This window comes from Pleurodeles waltl, chromosome 11 (genome assembly GCF_031143425.1).
Source record: "Pleurodeles waltl isolate 20211129_DDA chromosome 11, aPleWal1.hap1.20221129, whole genome shotgun sequence".
NCBI lineage: Eukaryota > Metazoa > Chordata > Amphibia > Caudata > Salamandridae > Pleurodeles > Pleurodeles waltl.
Window position 1 is genome coordinate 208,918,908 of NC_090450.1, and position 13,112 is coordinate 208,932,019.

Genomic DNA, 13,112 nt, shown 5'->3' on the forward strand with positions numbered 1-13,112 from the left:
AGCCAGACCCAGTAGGAAGGCTCTGAAGCGCTGGGGTACCACCAGCACACGGGCTGACCCAGGCTCAGGAATCTTTGGCTCGCTATATAGGAGGCCATCTTCCCAGTAAATCAAATGTGATCCAGGCTCCTTGCCAGACCCCTGGTCTGCAGCCTGCCACCGCAAACCCTCCAGAGTAGGGCATAAATTCTGTGCCTCATACTGATTCCTTGGTGGGCCCCCTTCCTGCTGCCACTGTGACAGCTCAGGGAACTTTTCCAGTTTAGCCACTTGTTCCACTGTAGGCTCCAGGGCCACCCCTTCAGATTCAGCCTCCTCCTGGACAGTGGGAACGTCTGGGACGGTTTCCTGCACCCCTTGCCCTTCCTCCTTCTGGCAGACACCTGGGCCACTCTTTCAGGCTCCAGGGTCTCCTGATCACCCTGATGGGCTGTCATTGACCAAGTAGATACACACACACACCCAGGCAGACCCAACATTTCCAAGTGTGACCGACTTTCCTTCTCCTGTCATGGGGAATCTTCCAGGTCATTGCCAAGTGACAATCTAAAGGCATGTTGGACTCACAGCTACCTTCAAGGAACCTGAGACCCCCCCCCCCACATTGAAAGGGAACCTGTGCCACTCTGCACAGGTGCTCTGAGTTGTCCACTGTAACTACTTGGTGAAGTACATGGGGATCTATCTGCTCTTCAGACACCAGGTGACTCCTCACTGTAGTCACACTGGCTCCGGTGTCTCTCAGATCCTCCACCCTCTGTCCATTGGTAGTTACCCACCACCTGTACTTCTTAATGTTATCAGGCACGAGGGTCCTCTACATCATCTCACTGTCCCCTTGTGACACAAGGGTCATCTCAGCTGGCTCCCACGCACCTGGAACCAACTCCTCCCCAAGCGCTACACTGGCCAAACCCTGTGACTGAGCACCAGTGGGTGCAGGTGTCCACTTGGGACATTTAGGGTCCTTCATCATGTGACCCTCCTGATCACATGCAAAGCACTTGCAGGAACTCTTCTCTGCAGGTTTCCCTGTAGAGACCCATGGTTTCTTTTCTCACTGGGGGCTAGGATTCTTTACCTTGGGAACTAGTTGGGGCCCTTTAGTGAACTCCCCCTGTTTACCCTTACACCCTCACTTCTTCTGATGGGGAACATGCCCACCCTTGGCATGGTCTCCCCAATACCTCTTTTGGACTCCAATACTCTCCCAATGGTCGCCTTCCTGCTCAAGCTTCCTAGTGTCAGGGAGACCAGATCCTCGGGCCTGTGTACGCTCCTCTCAGGCTACACTGTGTTCTTGCTGCCACTATCCCTACTAGACTAGCTCCTCTGATCCAGCTCCCTCAAGCTGAGCTCATGAGCCAACAATAACTTTTTCTCTTCTATGGCCATCCTCATTTTCTCCAACTCCAACTGGTGAGCCCTCTCTGCCTGTCTGTCCTGCAAATCTTCAGGTGTTGGACCCTTGGAAGACACACTGCTACTTGCCCTGGAGACCCTCTCTCTGGACATAACAGACCCACCCACTACACCATTGTGTAAGGATTGCTCTTCTTCCTCGTACCCCTCTGTGTGCCCCTCAGCATCCTTGGCTGTTTTGCAGAACTGCCTCAACTGGGCAGCGGTATAGCTTTCCAGTTTCCCTAGGTCAAAAGCAGCTCCAGCTGATGAATCTCCAGAGTGAGACATGATGAAGAGTCAAAAGTGCAAAGTTCCAAAGGCAGAAAAACGAGTTCCCAATGATGTTCAAAAGTCAATAAAGGATTACCACCAAATATGGAAGTAAGAGAAAAAAGCAAAAATCACAAAGACAAGTAGTATGTGGTCACTTAATGGTCCACACTGAAAACAGTAGTGTAGACTTAATCACTGTATGTCAAGTACAAATACAAGTCCAATCTCAACCTCTGATCACCAGTGTTAGAAATGTGGTCTTTGGTTGGCAGTCAGGTTACCCCCTATCAAAGCAAGGACCCTCACTCTAGTCAGGGTAAAGGAGAGTCACCCTCAGTTAACCCTCGCTCACCCCCTTGGTAGCTTGGCACGAGCAGGCAGGCTTAACTTCATAAGCAATGTTTAAAGTATTTGTGCCAACACATGCAGTAACCCAGTAAAAACACTACAAAACAACACAACACAAGTTTAGAAAAATAGGTAATATTTAGCTAAACAAAACAAGACCAAAATGTAGGAGGCTAGCCTGGTTTGTAGGGGGTACCAAAGGTACTTACACCTTATACCAGGTCCAGTTTTCCCTTATTTGTGAAATTTAGTCAGTGTCTAGAAGCCAGGCTGTCTAGAGGTAACTGCAGGCATAGCAGCCAAGGCTAAACCAGGAGACATGCAAAGCTCTTGCAGTACCATTGTAGTCTCCCAATACTCACACACATGAAAGACAATACTCAATGTTACAAAAATAAAAGTACTGTATTTCAGTGACACAACGCTAAAAATATCTTGGAGACTATACTCCCTTAGGAGGTAAGTAATACACAATATAAACACTAATAACCGAAAACAGGTAAGTTTAGTTTAATTAATTTTTAGAGCGCATGGCTACCCAAGCGCTTACCAGCGCTGAAAGTAGACCATAAACTCAGCAGAGCCTATACTGAGAGTAAAAATGTTTTCAAAATACGAAAGGAAGATTCCAGCTGTTCTTGTGGAAGTTCCAATGGAAGTGAATTCCAGAGATATGTGGCTTTAACTGAGAAAGATCTGCCTGCCCCTGTTGCTTTCTTGATTCGGGGTATGTTGACCAACGAGGCAGTGGAAGATCTGAGTGGCCTTAGAGGGACATAAGGTGACATACATTGCATAAGAAACTGTGGAACATTATTATGGAGGGCTTTATGTGTCATGCAGATAGCCTTAAAGTTGATCCGTTGTTTTATGGGAAGCCAATGAAGAGTGGTCAGTGCCGGTTTAGCAGACAGATGTCTGGGTGTGTTCATAAGCAAACGTGCAGCAACGTTCTGCACAACCTGCAATCTCCTTATTACATAGCCCGGAGAGCTAAGAAAAAGGGAGTTGCCATAGTCTAAGCGGGACAATATCAGGGCCTGAATGATGAGTCTTCTGGTCAAAAGTAGTAAGATATTAAAGATTTTCCTCATAGTTCTTAGTAAGCCGAAACAGGATACAGCCTGGAGAGCATGATTTCCAACTATCATTACTTCCAATTCTGGTCATTACGTTTAAGCTTAGAGACAGTCATCCATCTAGCTATGAGACAGGAATATAAATTGGATATGGCAATGTTTCTAGGACTTGAAAGAGAAACTACCAGCTGGGTATCGTCGGCATATGACATCAAGGAAAGACCATGTGGTTCAACAATTTTAGCTAAGGGGGACAAGTAAATATTAAAAAGAGTATGGCTCAGCGAGGAGCAGCATGGGCAGCATGTCTGGACTCTAGTCTCTGCTGGGCGTGGACAGGTGCTGACGGGCTTGCCTTTGGCGCACCTGCAGCGCGGATACACTGCACCTGGCTGATGAAGCCCTTTATACAGGGTAGCTTCTAGTGAGTTAAACAACTAGACCGCCTACCAAAATGGCGGAAGGGAAGGGAATCGTAGGGAAGATAAAAAATGGAGGCTAAGAAAAGTTAAAAGATAAAAGGTGAGCTAAATGCCGAAGAAAAAGCAAAGGGCTTTAGGCAGGAGTAGCGTATTCCCCCCATTTTTACTTGTGTGTCAGTTTGTTTTTGCCTGTCTCACTGGAATCCTGCTAGCCAGGACCCCAGTGCTTATAGTTTGCAGCCTAAATGTGTTCCCTGTGTGGTGCTGCTATCCAGAACCTCAGTGCTTATGCTCTCTCTGTCTTTCACATTGTTACTGCAGGCTAGTGACCATTTTTACCAATTATGATTGACACACTGGAACACCCTTATAATTCCCTAGTATATGGTACCTAGGTTCCCAGGGTATTAGGGTTCCAGGAGATCCCTATGGGCTGCAGAATTTCTTTTGCCACCCATAGGGAGCTCAGACAACTCTTACACAGGACTCCCACCGCAACCTGAGTGAAATAATGTCCATGTTATTTCACTGCCATTTTACACTGCACTGAAGTAACTTATAAGTCACCTATATGTCTAACCTTCACTTAGTGAAGGCTAGGTGCAAAGTTACTAAGCACTAGCCAAGGTACCTCCACATAGTTCAGGGCAATTTCCCCAGACTTTGTGAGTGCGGGGACACCATTACACGCGTGCACTACATATAGGTCAATACCGACATATAGCTTCACAATGGTACCTCCCAATATGGCCATGTAACATGTCTAAGATCATGGAATTGTCCCCCCATGCCAAATCTGGTATTGAGGTGCCAATCCCATGCATTCCCGGGGCTCCAGTATGGACCCCGGGAACAGCCAAACTAGCTCTCTGTGGTTTTCACTGCAGCTACTGCTGCTGCAGCCCAGTCCCAGGAAGGCAGAACAAAGAATTTCCTCTGAGAGAGGGTTTGACACACTCTCCCTTTGGAAATAGATGTTAAGGGCTGGGGAGGAGTAGCCTCCCCCAGCCTCTGGAAATGCTTTGAAGGGCACAGATGGTGCCCTCCTTGCATAAGCCAGCCTACACCAGTTCAGGGATCCCCCAGCCCATGCTCTGGCACGAAACTGGACAAAGGAAAGGGCAGTGACCACTCCCCTGTCCATCACTACCCTATGGGTGGTGCCCAGAGCTCCTCCAGTGTGTCCCAGACCTCTGCCATCTTGAATGCAGAGGTGTGAGGGCACAATGGAGGCCTCTGAGTGGCCAGTGCCAGCAGGTGATGTCAGAGACCCCTCCTGATAGGTGCTTTCCTGGCTAGGTGGCCAATCCTCCTTTGAGGGCAATTTAGGGTCTCTCCTGCAGGTTTCTCATCAGATAACGAATGCAAGAGCTCACCAGAGTTCCTCTGCATCTCCCTCTTCGACTTCTGCCAAGGAACGACCGCTGATTGCTCTAGGATGCCTGCAAAACCACAACAAAGTAGCAAGAAGACTACCAGCAACATTGTGCCTAATCCTGCCGGCTTTCTCGACTGTTTCCTGGTGGTGCATGAGCTGAGGGCTGTCTGCCTTCTCCCTGCACTGGAAGCCAAGAAGAAATCTCCAAGTGGGTCGACGGAATCTTCCCCCTGCTAACGCAAGCACCAAACTCCTGCTTCACCGGTCCTCTGGGTACCCTCTCATCTTGACGCGCATGGTCCCTGGAACACAGGAGCTGGATCCAAGTGACCCCGACAGTCCAGTGGTCCATCTGCCCAAATTTAGTGGAGGTAAGTCCTTACCTCCCCATGCCAGGCAGTAATCCTGTGTGCTGTGTGAACTTTTGCAAGGAATCCTTCATGCACAGCATAGCCCAGGTCCCCAGCACTCCGTCCTGCATTGCTCAACTTGCTAAGTTGACCACCGGCTTCGTGGGACCCTCCTTTGTAGTGTTGAGATGACCGCCTTGCTCAGTTCTCTTGAATCCCAGTTCAAGTGCTTCTACGGGTGCTGCCTGCTTCTGTGTGGGCTCTCTGTGCTGCTGAGCACTCCATCTGCCTCCTCCTCCAAGGGGCAACCTTTTGGTCCTTTCTGGGCCCAGGCAGCACCCATTTTCTTCAACCATGACCTTTGCAGCTAGCAAGGCTTGTTTGTGGTCTTTCTGCGTGGAAACAACGGTGCATCCTCCAGCACACCCTGGGACATCTTCTGTGCAAAGGAGAGGTTCCTGACATCTTCTGTTGTTGCAGAATCTTCAGCTTCTTCTACCCGAAGGCAGCCATTTTGCACCTTCATCCGGGGTTTAGTGAGCTCCTGCCCCCCCGGACACTTTCGTGACTCTTGGACTTGGTCCCCTTCCTTTGCAGGTCCTCAGGTCCAGGAATCCATCTTCAGTGCTTTGCAGTCTGTCGTGGTCTTTGCAGAATCTCCTATCACGACTTTAGTGTGTTTCTGGGGAAGTAGGGTAACTTTACTCCTACTTTTCAGAGTATTGGAGTAGGGTATCTTGGACACCCGTAGTGTTTTCTTACACTCCCAGTGACCCTCTACACACTACACTAGGCCTGGGGTGTAGCATTCCACTTTCTTAGTATATGGGTTGTGTTGCCCCTAGACCTATTGCATCCTATTGTATTCTACAGTGTTTGCACTACTTTTCTAACTGTTTACTTCCCTGATTTTGGTTTTTGTATATTTTGTGTATTTTACTTACCTCCTAAGGGAGTATATCCTCTGAGATATTTTTGGCACATTGTCACTAAAATAAAGTACCTTTATTTTTAGTAACTCTGAGTATTGTGATTCTTATGATGTAGTGCTATATGATATAAGTGGTATAGTAGGAGATTTTCATGACTCCTAGTTCAGCCTAAGCTGCTCTGCTATAGCTACCTCTATCAGCCTAAGTTGCTAGAACATTGCTAATGGACTAATAAGGGATAACTGGACCTGGCACAAGGTGTAAGTACCATCAGGTACCTACCATAAGCCAGGCCAGCCTCCTACATGTAGCCTCAAATATATGCAGCGCTATGAGTCTGTCGTCCGCCTCTGAACAGGGGCATAGGCAGTGCAGGTTAAAATGCAATAAAACAACAATCTAATAAAGAAGAGATACTCAAGAGGTCATGGGTTTAGTGAGTACCTTCGTATGGACTTATAATCTGCTGAGTGCCCGGTGCATGAAGCCCTTTATACTGGGCAGCTCCTGGTGAGTTAAACAACCAGACCACCTACCAAAATGGCGGAAGAGAAGGGAACCATGGGGGGATAAAAAATGGGGGCTGAGAAAAGTTAAAATATATCAGGCGTGGGAGAGAGGGAGGATGCGCCGCGGTATGCAGGCAGCAGGCAATAAATTACAAAGTTGAGCAAAATGCCAAAGTAAAAGCAAAGGGCTTGAGGCAGGAGTAGCCTCGAATATCTGCAGCGCTATGACCCTGCGTCCGTCTCTGAACATAGGCGTAGGCAGTGCAGGTTAAAATACAATAAAACAACAATCTAACATAAAAGAGATACTCAATAGGTCATGGGTTTAGGGAATACCTTCGTATGGACTCGTAATCCGCTGCACACCCAGCGCAGAGGATGCAGCACGGTATGCAGGCAGCAGGCAATAAACTACAAAGGTGAGCAAAAGACTGAAGTAAAAGCAAAGGGCTTGAGGCAGGAGTAGACTCGAATATATGCAGCGCTATGAGTCTGCCGTACACAGTACACAGAAATCAGTGCAAGTAGTGAAAATCACAATAGGTTGCAATGGGCCTAGGGGACACACAAACCACATACTAAAATAGTGGATTGCGAAAGTTGGTTTTCTACCTAGGCAAGTGTAGTGTGTAGAGGGGCGCTGGAGTGTAAGAAAACACCAAAGGTAAGTAATAGAGCCCACCCCAGAGAGAGTAAATACTAAAACACACAAGAAGTCATGATAGAAGATTATGCAAGAACCAGAAGAGACTGCAAGACATCAACAATGGTTTCCTGGACCTGAAGACCTGTGGAAGAAGGAGACCAAGTCCAAGAAGCACTGTAGAGTCCAGGGAAAACAGGAGCCCCTGCTAACGCGGATGAAGGAGAAAAAGAGGAACCACCAGTGAGAAGACAAAGTCAGTATTGCATCAAAGAAGACAGATGCGGGTTCCTGTTTGGTGCAGAAGATGTCCCACGATGGATGGATGAATGCAGTCTGGTTTGCTTCACTGGATTCCGCCAACAAGCCTTGGCACCGCAAAGCTCGCAGTTATTGGAAAATAGTGCTGCATGGGACAAGGAGGGACCTGGTGGCCTCTACCCAGGACAGAGAGACAGAGGAGACTCTCAGCAATTCAGAGAGCCCTCAGAAGACCAGGCAGTGTGCACAGGAGTCCCACAGCATGGGTGACAAAGAAGCTGCAAATGGAGGCCCACGCAGTACAACACAAAGGAATCCCACGCCTCTGGAGCACCACTCAGGAAGCTGTGCGTCACAGGATGAAGTGCTGGGGACCTAAGCTGTGCTGTGCACGAAGAACGTCTTGAAAGGTCGCACACCAGCCTTGGCAATTGCAAGTCATGTGGTGAATGGTGGTACTGTCTTAACTCCATCAAAGTTGGACAGCTGGACCTCTTGTCTGTCGGGGTCACTTTAGTCCACCACCCGTGTTGCTGGATCCATGCCTTTCATCTGGAGAGGGGAACCAAGCCACTGGTCATCGCTGGAGAGAGGTGCCTGCTGAGGCATGGAAGTGACTCTGTCACTCCACAGGAGATTCCTTTGGTTCTCCTGGTGCAGGCTGAGGACAGGCAGTCCTCAGAGGATGGACGACCTGGAAACTGTTGCAGTTGCTGGCAGGACCTGAAGAAACAATGTTGCAGAACTCCTCTTAGCTTCTTTGTTGCATTTTTGTAGAGTTCCTGGAGTGGTCAGCGGTTGTTCCTTTGGTAGAAGATGAAGTAAAGAATGCAGAGGATTCCTCCTGGAGTCTTGCAACCTGAATCTGAAGAAACACCCAGAGGAGAGACCCTAAATAGCCCTGAGAGGGGGATTGGTCACCTAACCGGGTAAGCACCTATCAGTAAGGGTCTCTGACGTCACCTGTTGGCACTGCCCACTGACATGCTCCCAGAGTGCCCCACCACCTTGGAATCCAAGATGGCAAAACCCAGGGACACTCTGGAGGAGTTCTGGGCACCACCTCTGGGGTTGTGATGGACAGGGGAGTGGTCACTCCCCCTTCCTTTGTCCTGTTTCACACCAGAGCAGGGACGGGGGGGTCCCTGAACCGGTGTAGACTGGATTATGCAAGGAGGGCACCATCTGTGCTTTTCAAAGCATTTCCTGAGGCTCTGGGAGGATACCCCCTCCCATGCCTGAAAAACCTATTTCCAAAGGGAGAGGGTGTAACACCCATATCTCAAAGGAAATGCTTTGTTCTGCCTTCCTGGGATTGAGCTGCTCAAGCCCCAGGAGGGCAGACGCCTGTCCGTGAGGTGGCAGCAGTTGGGGCTGCCTGGAAAACCTCCGAAGGCTGGTATGGCAGTACTTGATGTCCACTTTGGAGCCCCCAGAGTGCAAGGGATTGTAAAACCAATACTGGAATCCATATTGGGGTACAATTCCCAGTTGCTAGAAACCTTACTTGGCCATATTCGGAGTTACCATTGGGAAGCTGGACATAGGTATTGACCTATGTCTAGTGCACACTTAAAATGGTGTCCCCGCACTTATGAAGTCTGGGAAAATGGGCCTGGATGACATGTGGACACCTCTGCTAGTGCAGGGGTACCCTCACACACAGGTACTTTGCACCCAGCCTTTAGGGTTGGAAGACCTGATATATAGGTGACTTATAAGTGACCTGGTGCAGGGAAAATGGCTGTGAAATACTGCATGCACTATTTCACACATGCTGCAATGGTAGTCCTGTAGAAGCCTTTGATTGGACTCCCTATGGGTGGCAAAAGAAATGCTGCATCCCATAGGGATTCCCTGGAACCCCGACGCCCTGGGTACTTAGGGATTTATTAAAGGGGACCAGTATGCCAATTTGGAGTGAAATACTGAGTTACCAGTATGCACTGACAAATTTGGAAACAGAAAGAGCATGAGCACTGGGGTCATAATGAGCAGGTCTCCAATTACAATTTAAAAAACTGTGAAACAGACTGACAAGCAGGCCATAAGTCATAAGCACTGAGGTCCTGACCAGTAGGATCCCAGTGACAGTCAAAAACACACACTGACATCAGGCAGAAATTGGGGGTAACATGCCAGCTTTAAAATATTCATTGACCAAGGCATATATAAAATTACGCTAAATTAATTCTAGCATACCAGGTAGACCTCCTGATGTGCCAAATTATTATGCCAACAACACATATGATTCCTTCTTCCTTGAAGCAAAATGTCAGGAGCTGTTGAACATTAAACATCCTGGCACTGGCCCATCCTCAAATTTCAATTACAAGCAGTTATAATGGGCAGAATTAGGCAAGGGATGAATAACAATTCATCTTTCTAAAACCATATACCAGTTAAGCTTAAAATAATTAGATCTTACCAAATATCCAGCTACTGACCCATCTTCAAATTCCAATACTGGCAAATATAATGGGCAAAGTTATACATAAAGTGCATATTCCGTTTTAATGCCTTCGCTAAAAGGTACAATGTGCAATAAATGCTTACTAATTCAACCTTATGAGAGCCCAATAATTAGTATATTTATAAATAAATGTTTTGTGCAAAATAGAGCGGTGAAGTGCATATCGTCCCATCAGCATAAAAACAGTTCTTGCAGTTTCTAACAATTAGGTACATTATTATTTGTCAACATGCCATATAACCAGCCGAACTCCAGTACTTAATGCTAGCATAGTGAGCCGGAGATGCATGTTGTTTGCACTTCCTCTGCCAAGTCAGTTTATCAAAGCTGATGGTGCAAATGTCAAAGGTGATTAACAATTAGGCACAGAATACCTTATCTACATATCTCGTTATTGGCCTAGTTTCAGTCTTTGTTAACAATTAATTGAAGCAGCAAGTTGAGTGAAACTTTCCAGAAACTGGACTAGCCTAATATTCAACATTTTATGCCATTGATCAAAGGACTCAATAAGGGCTGGTCTACAGGCTCTAATTCCCAATGCATTTAATTCCCTTTTCAGCACTTTTCTTCTCTGGTTAACCAGAACTGGGCATACACCGACAAAATGAAGCAGCATTTCCACAGCCAGATGGCTTAGGCGGCATTCCTGTTTCCCCTTTGAGCATCTCCCTTCCATTTAGGTAGGAAATCTAATGTTGGAATAGCTTCACTCTGCTTTATTTTCAAGGAATAGGGAGCAGCAAAAATGGGTGATTCCTTATATGCTTTATAAGATGTTAGAACTAGCCACCCATGTGACCAGTTAGATAGCTCCTCCTTATCTTCTGTCCAGCTATGGAGCTTAATTGATTTATTAACTGCTTTCCTAAAAGCTGGATCAGACATATTGCATTCCCACACGCCGCCCAGATCCAGCTGCTTTATGCTTTTTTCCTGATGATCCTTTTATTTACTATTGCCCCTCTCAAGATTAATTTCCAGCCATACTAGATTTGCTAGCGTTCCTTCCGTGGATTGCCACAATTTATGACATCATTTTACAAAAGCTGCAGGTCTGGCAAGTGACTGTCTTACTAGCATAAATTCCAGTCTGACTTGGGCAGGTGAAGTCGGCATGGGTACCAGGAAGGCTTGCTTATATAGTTTTACCATTAGGTTATCCAAAAGAGTACTCTCTGCACTACTCATTATTTCTGTGCCATTGGAAAGCATAGGTAGTAAATTGGCTCTCATGACTGATGCCAACAGATTGAGGGTATGCTCATGAATGGTTCTTGGTAATGTCCCAAAGGCATGGTTGAGGGACTGAGCTTAATCCTTTTCACTTTCCTGTGAGGTGCCTACAAGCCTCTAGAGTGTATCTTAACCCCTAGAGATGTATATGTGGCTGTTTCTTCAAGTAGCTTTCCATTTTGGTGCCACTTACACTGGTTGGAAGGTCTACAATTAAGAACAATCACTTTTGTTGTAGTTTGATTTATTTCCAGATCATTGGTCTTAGTATACACCCCTAAACTATTCAATAAACTTTGTAAACCTATTCTGGAATTGCTAAGCAACACAGATCATCCACATACAACAGACTGGATAGCTGAAGTCCGCCCAGGGTACGTGGATGTGCTAACTGACTGTCTAGGGCTGCAGGAAGGTCAGCAATATATAAATTAAAACGAAGTGGTGCTAAAACACAGGCTTGTTTTAAGCCAGATGCTGTTTTCACTGCCCTGGACAAGTGGGAACCCTCCCGAGCTGAATTTTTACCCAGGTATCAGAATAAAGTAGTCTAATGGAATTCGAGAACTTTGAAGGTTGTCCCCAGTGCTGCAATTTTGCACAGAGATTGCCCAGAGGGACACAGTCAAAGGCTGCTTTAAAATCAACAAAGCACATGTACAGGGGTGTCCCAATTACCTTTGCTCTATTAACAGTCAGACCCAGTGTCAGAAGATTAGTTAATGTGGCTTTATTCTTGATAAAACCCGTTTGATCAATGGGCAATCTGCCATTATATATAGCCCGTGACAAACTCTTGCAAAAGGCACATCGAGAAATAATTAAGATCCACATCCAAGAGTGCAATTAATCAATAGCTATTTGGTGAGGGATGGATGGATTAGATGGGATGGATTATTCCTTGGAGATGGGATGGATTATTCCAACTATCTGGGATAATGCCAGTTGACACAGTCTGGTTAAACATTGCTGCAAGAAAGGTTGCCCATCTTGACGTTTATTGTTTAAACAGTGCTTGGGGTAACCCAATGGGGCTGGATGCACACTCAGAGTGTGAGTTATGTTGGCATTATGGGGTGCTTTTGATCCTTTTTCAATGTTATTCAGTTATTAATGAATTTCCAGAAGTGTTATGAGTCCACAGATGCTGATGCATGCTGCAGTTTAGCCTATAATGTTTCCTGTTGGGTTTTTTGAAGTACCATATCTCCTTTTTTAATATCTTTCTTTGTTCACAGAGATGACTTAATAACATTTCATTATTTGGCAGTTTGCGTCAACAGACTACCCACAGCAGATTTTCTCTTAAGCACTGAGATTGGCATGGTTATGCGATCACATTGCCCCAAATAGGCTCCCTTATTCACTCTCTCAGTTGAACCTTGGTTTGTTAATTCTTTGGTGAAGACCTCCCACACAGATATCAAATTTGTGTTTCCATTCGCCATACACTCCAGGTTGGCCACAGCCACTTCTGCATGGGCCTTAATTCTCTGGGAGCTCGACTTCAATCGCTTAAAGTTTTCAGTGCCAATTTCCCCCTTAAGAGCTGCTGATGTTTCCTGTTTACATATGGTTGCCTGTACTTTAATTATCTGGGGATTACGGTCACTCTCCTTGCGATCGGAGACTCTGAAATCACCCATGTGCTTATATAAAAAAAGTTTACCAGCATATTGTCTAGATGTGAAACTACATCGCCTAAGGCTCTTGTCCATGCTGGTGGAGTATCAGCTGGGCTCCGACCGTTCAAAGTAAAGAGACCAGATAGCTCACACGCCTTTATTAACTTCTCTCCAATCTT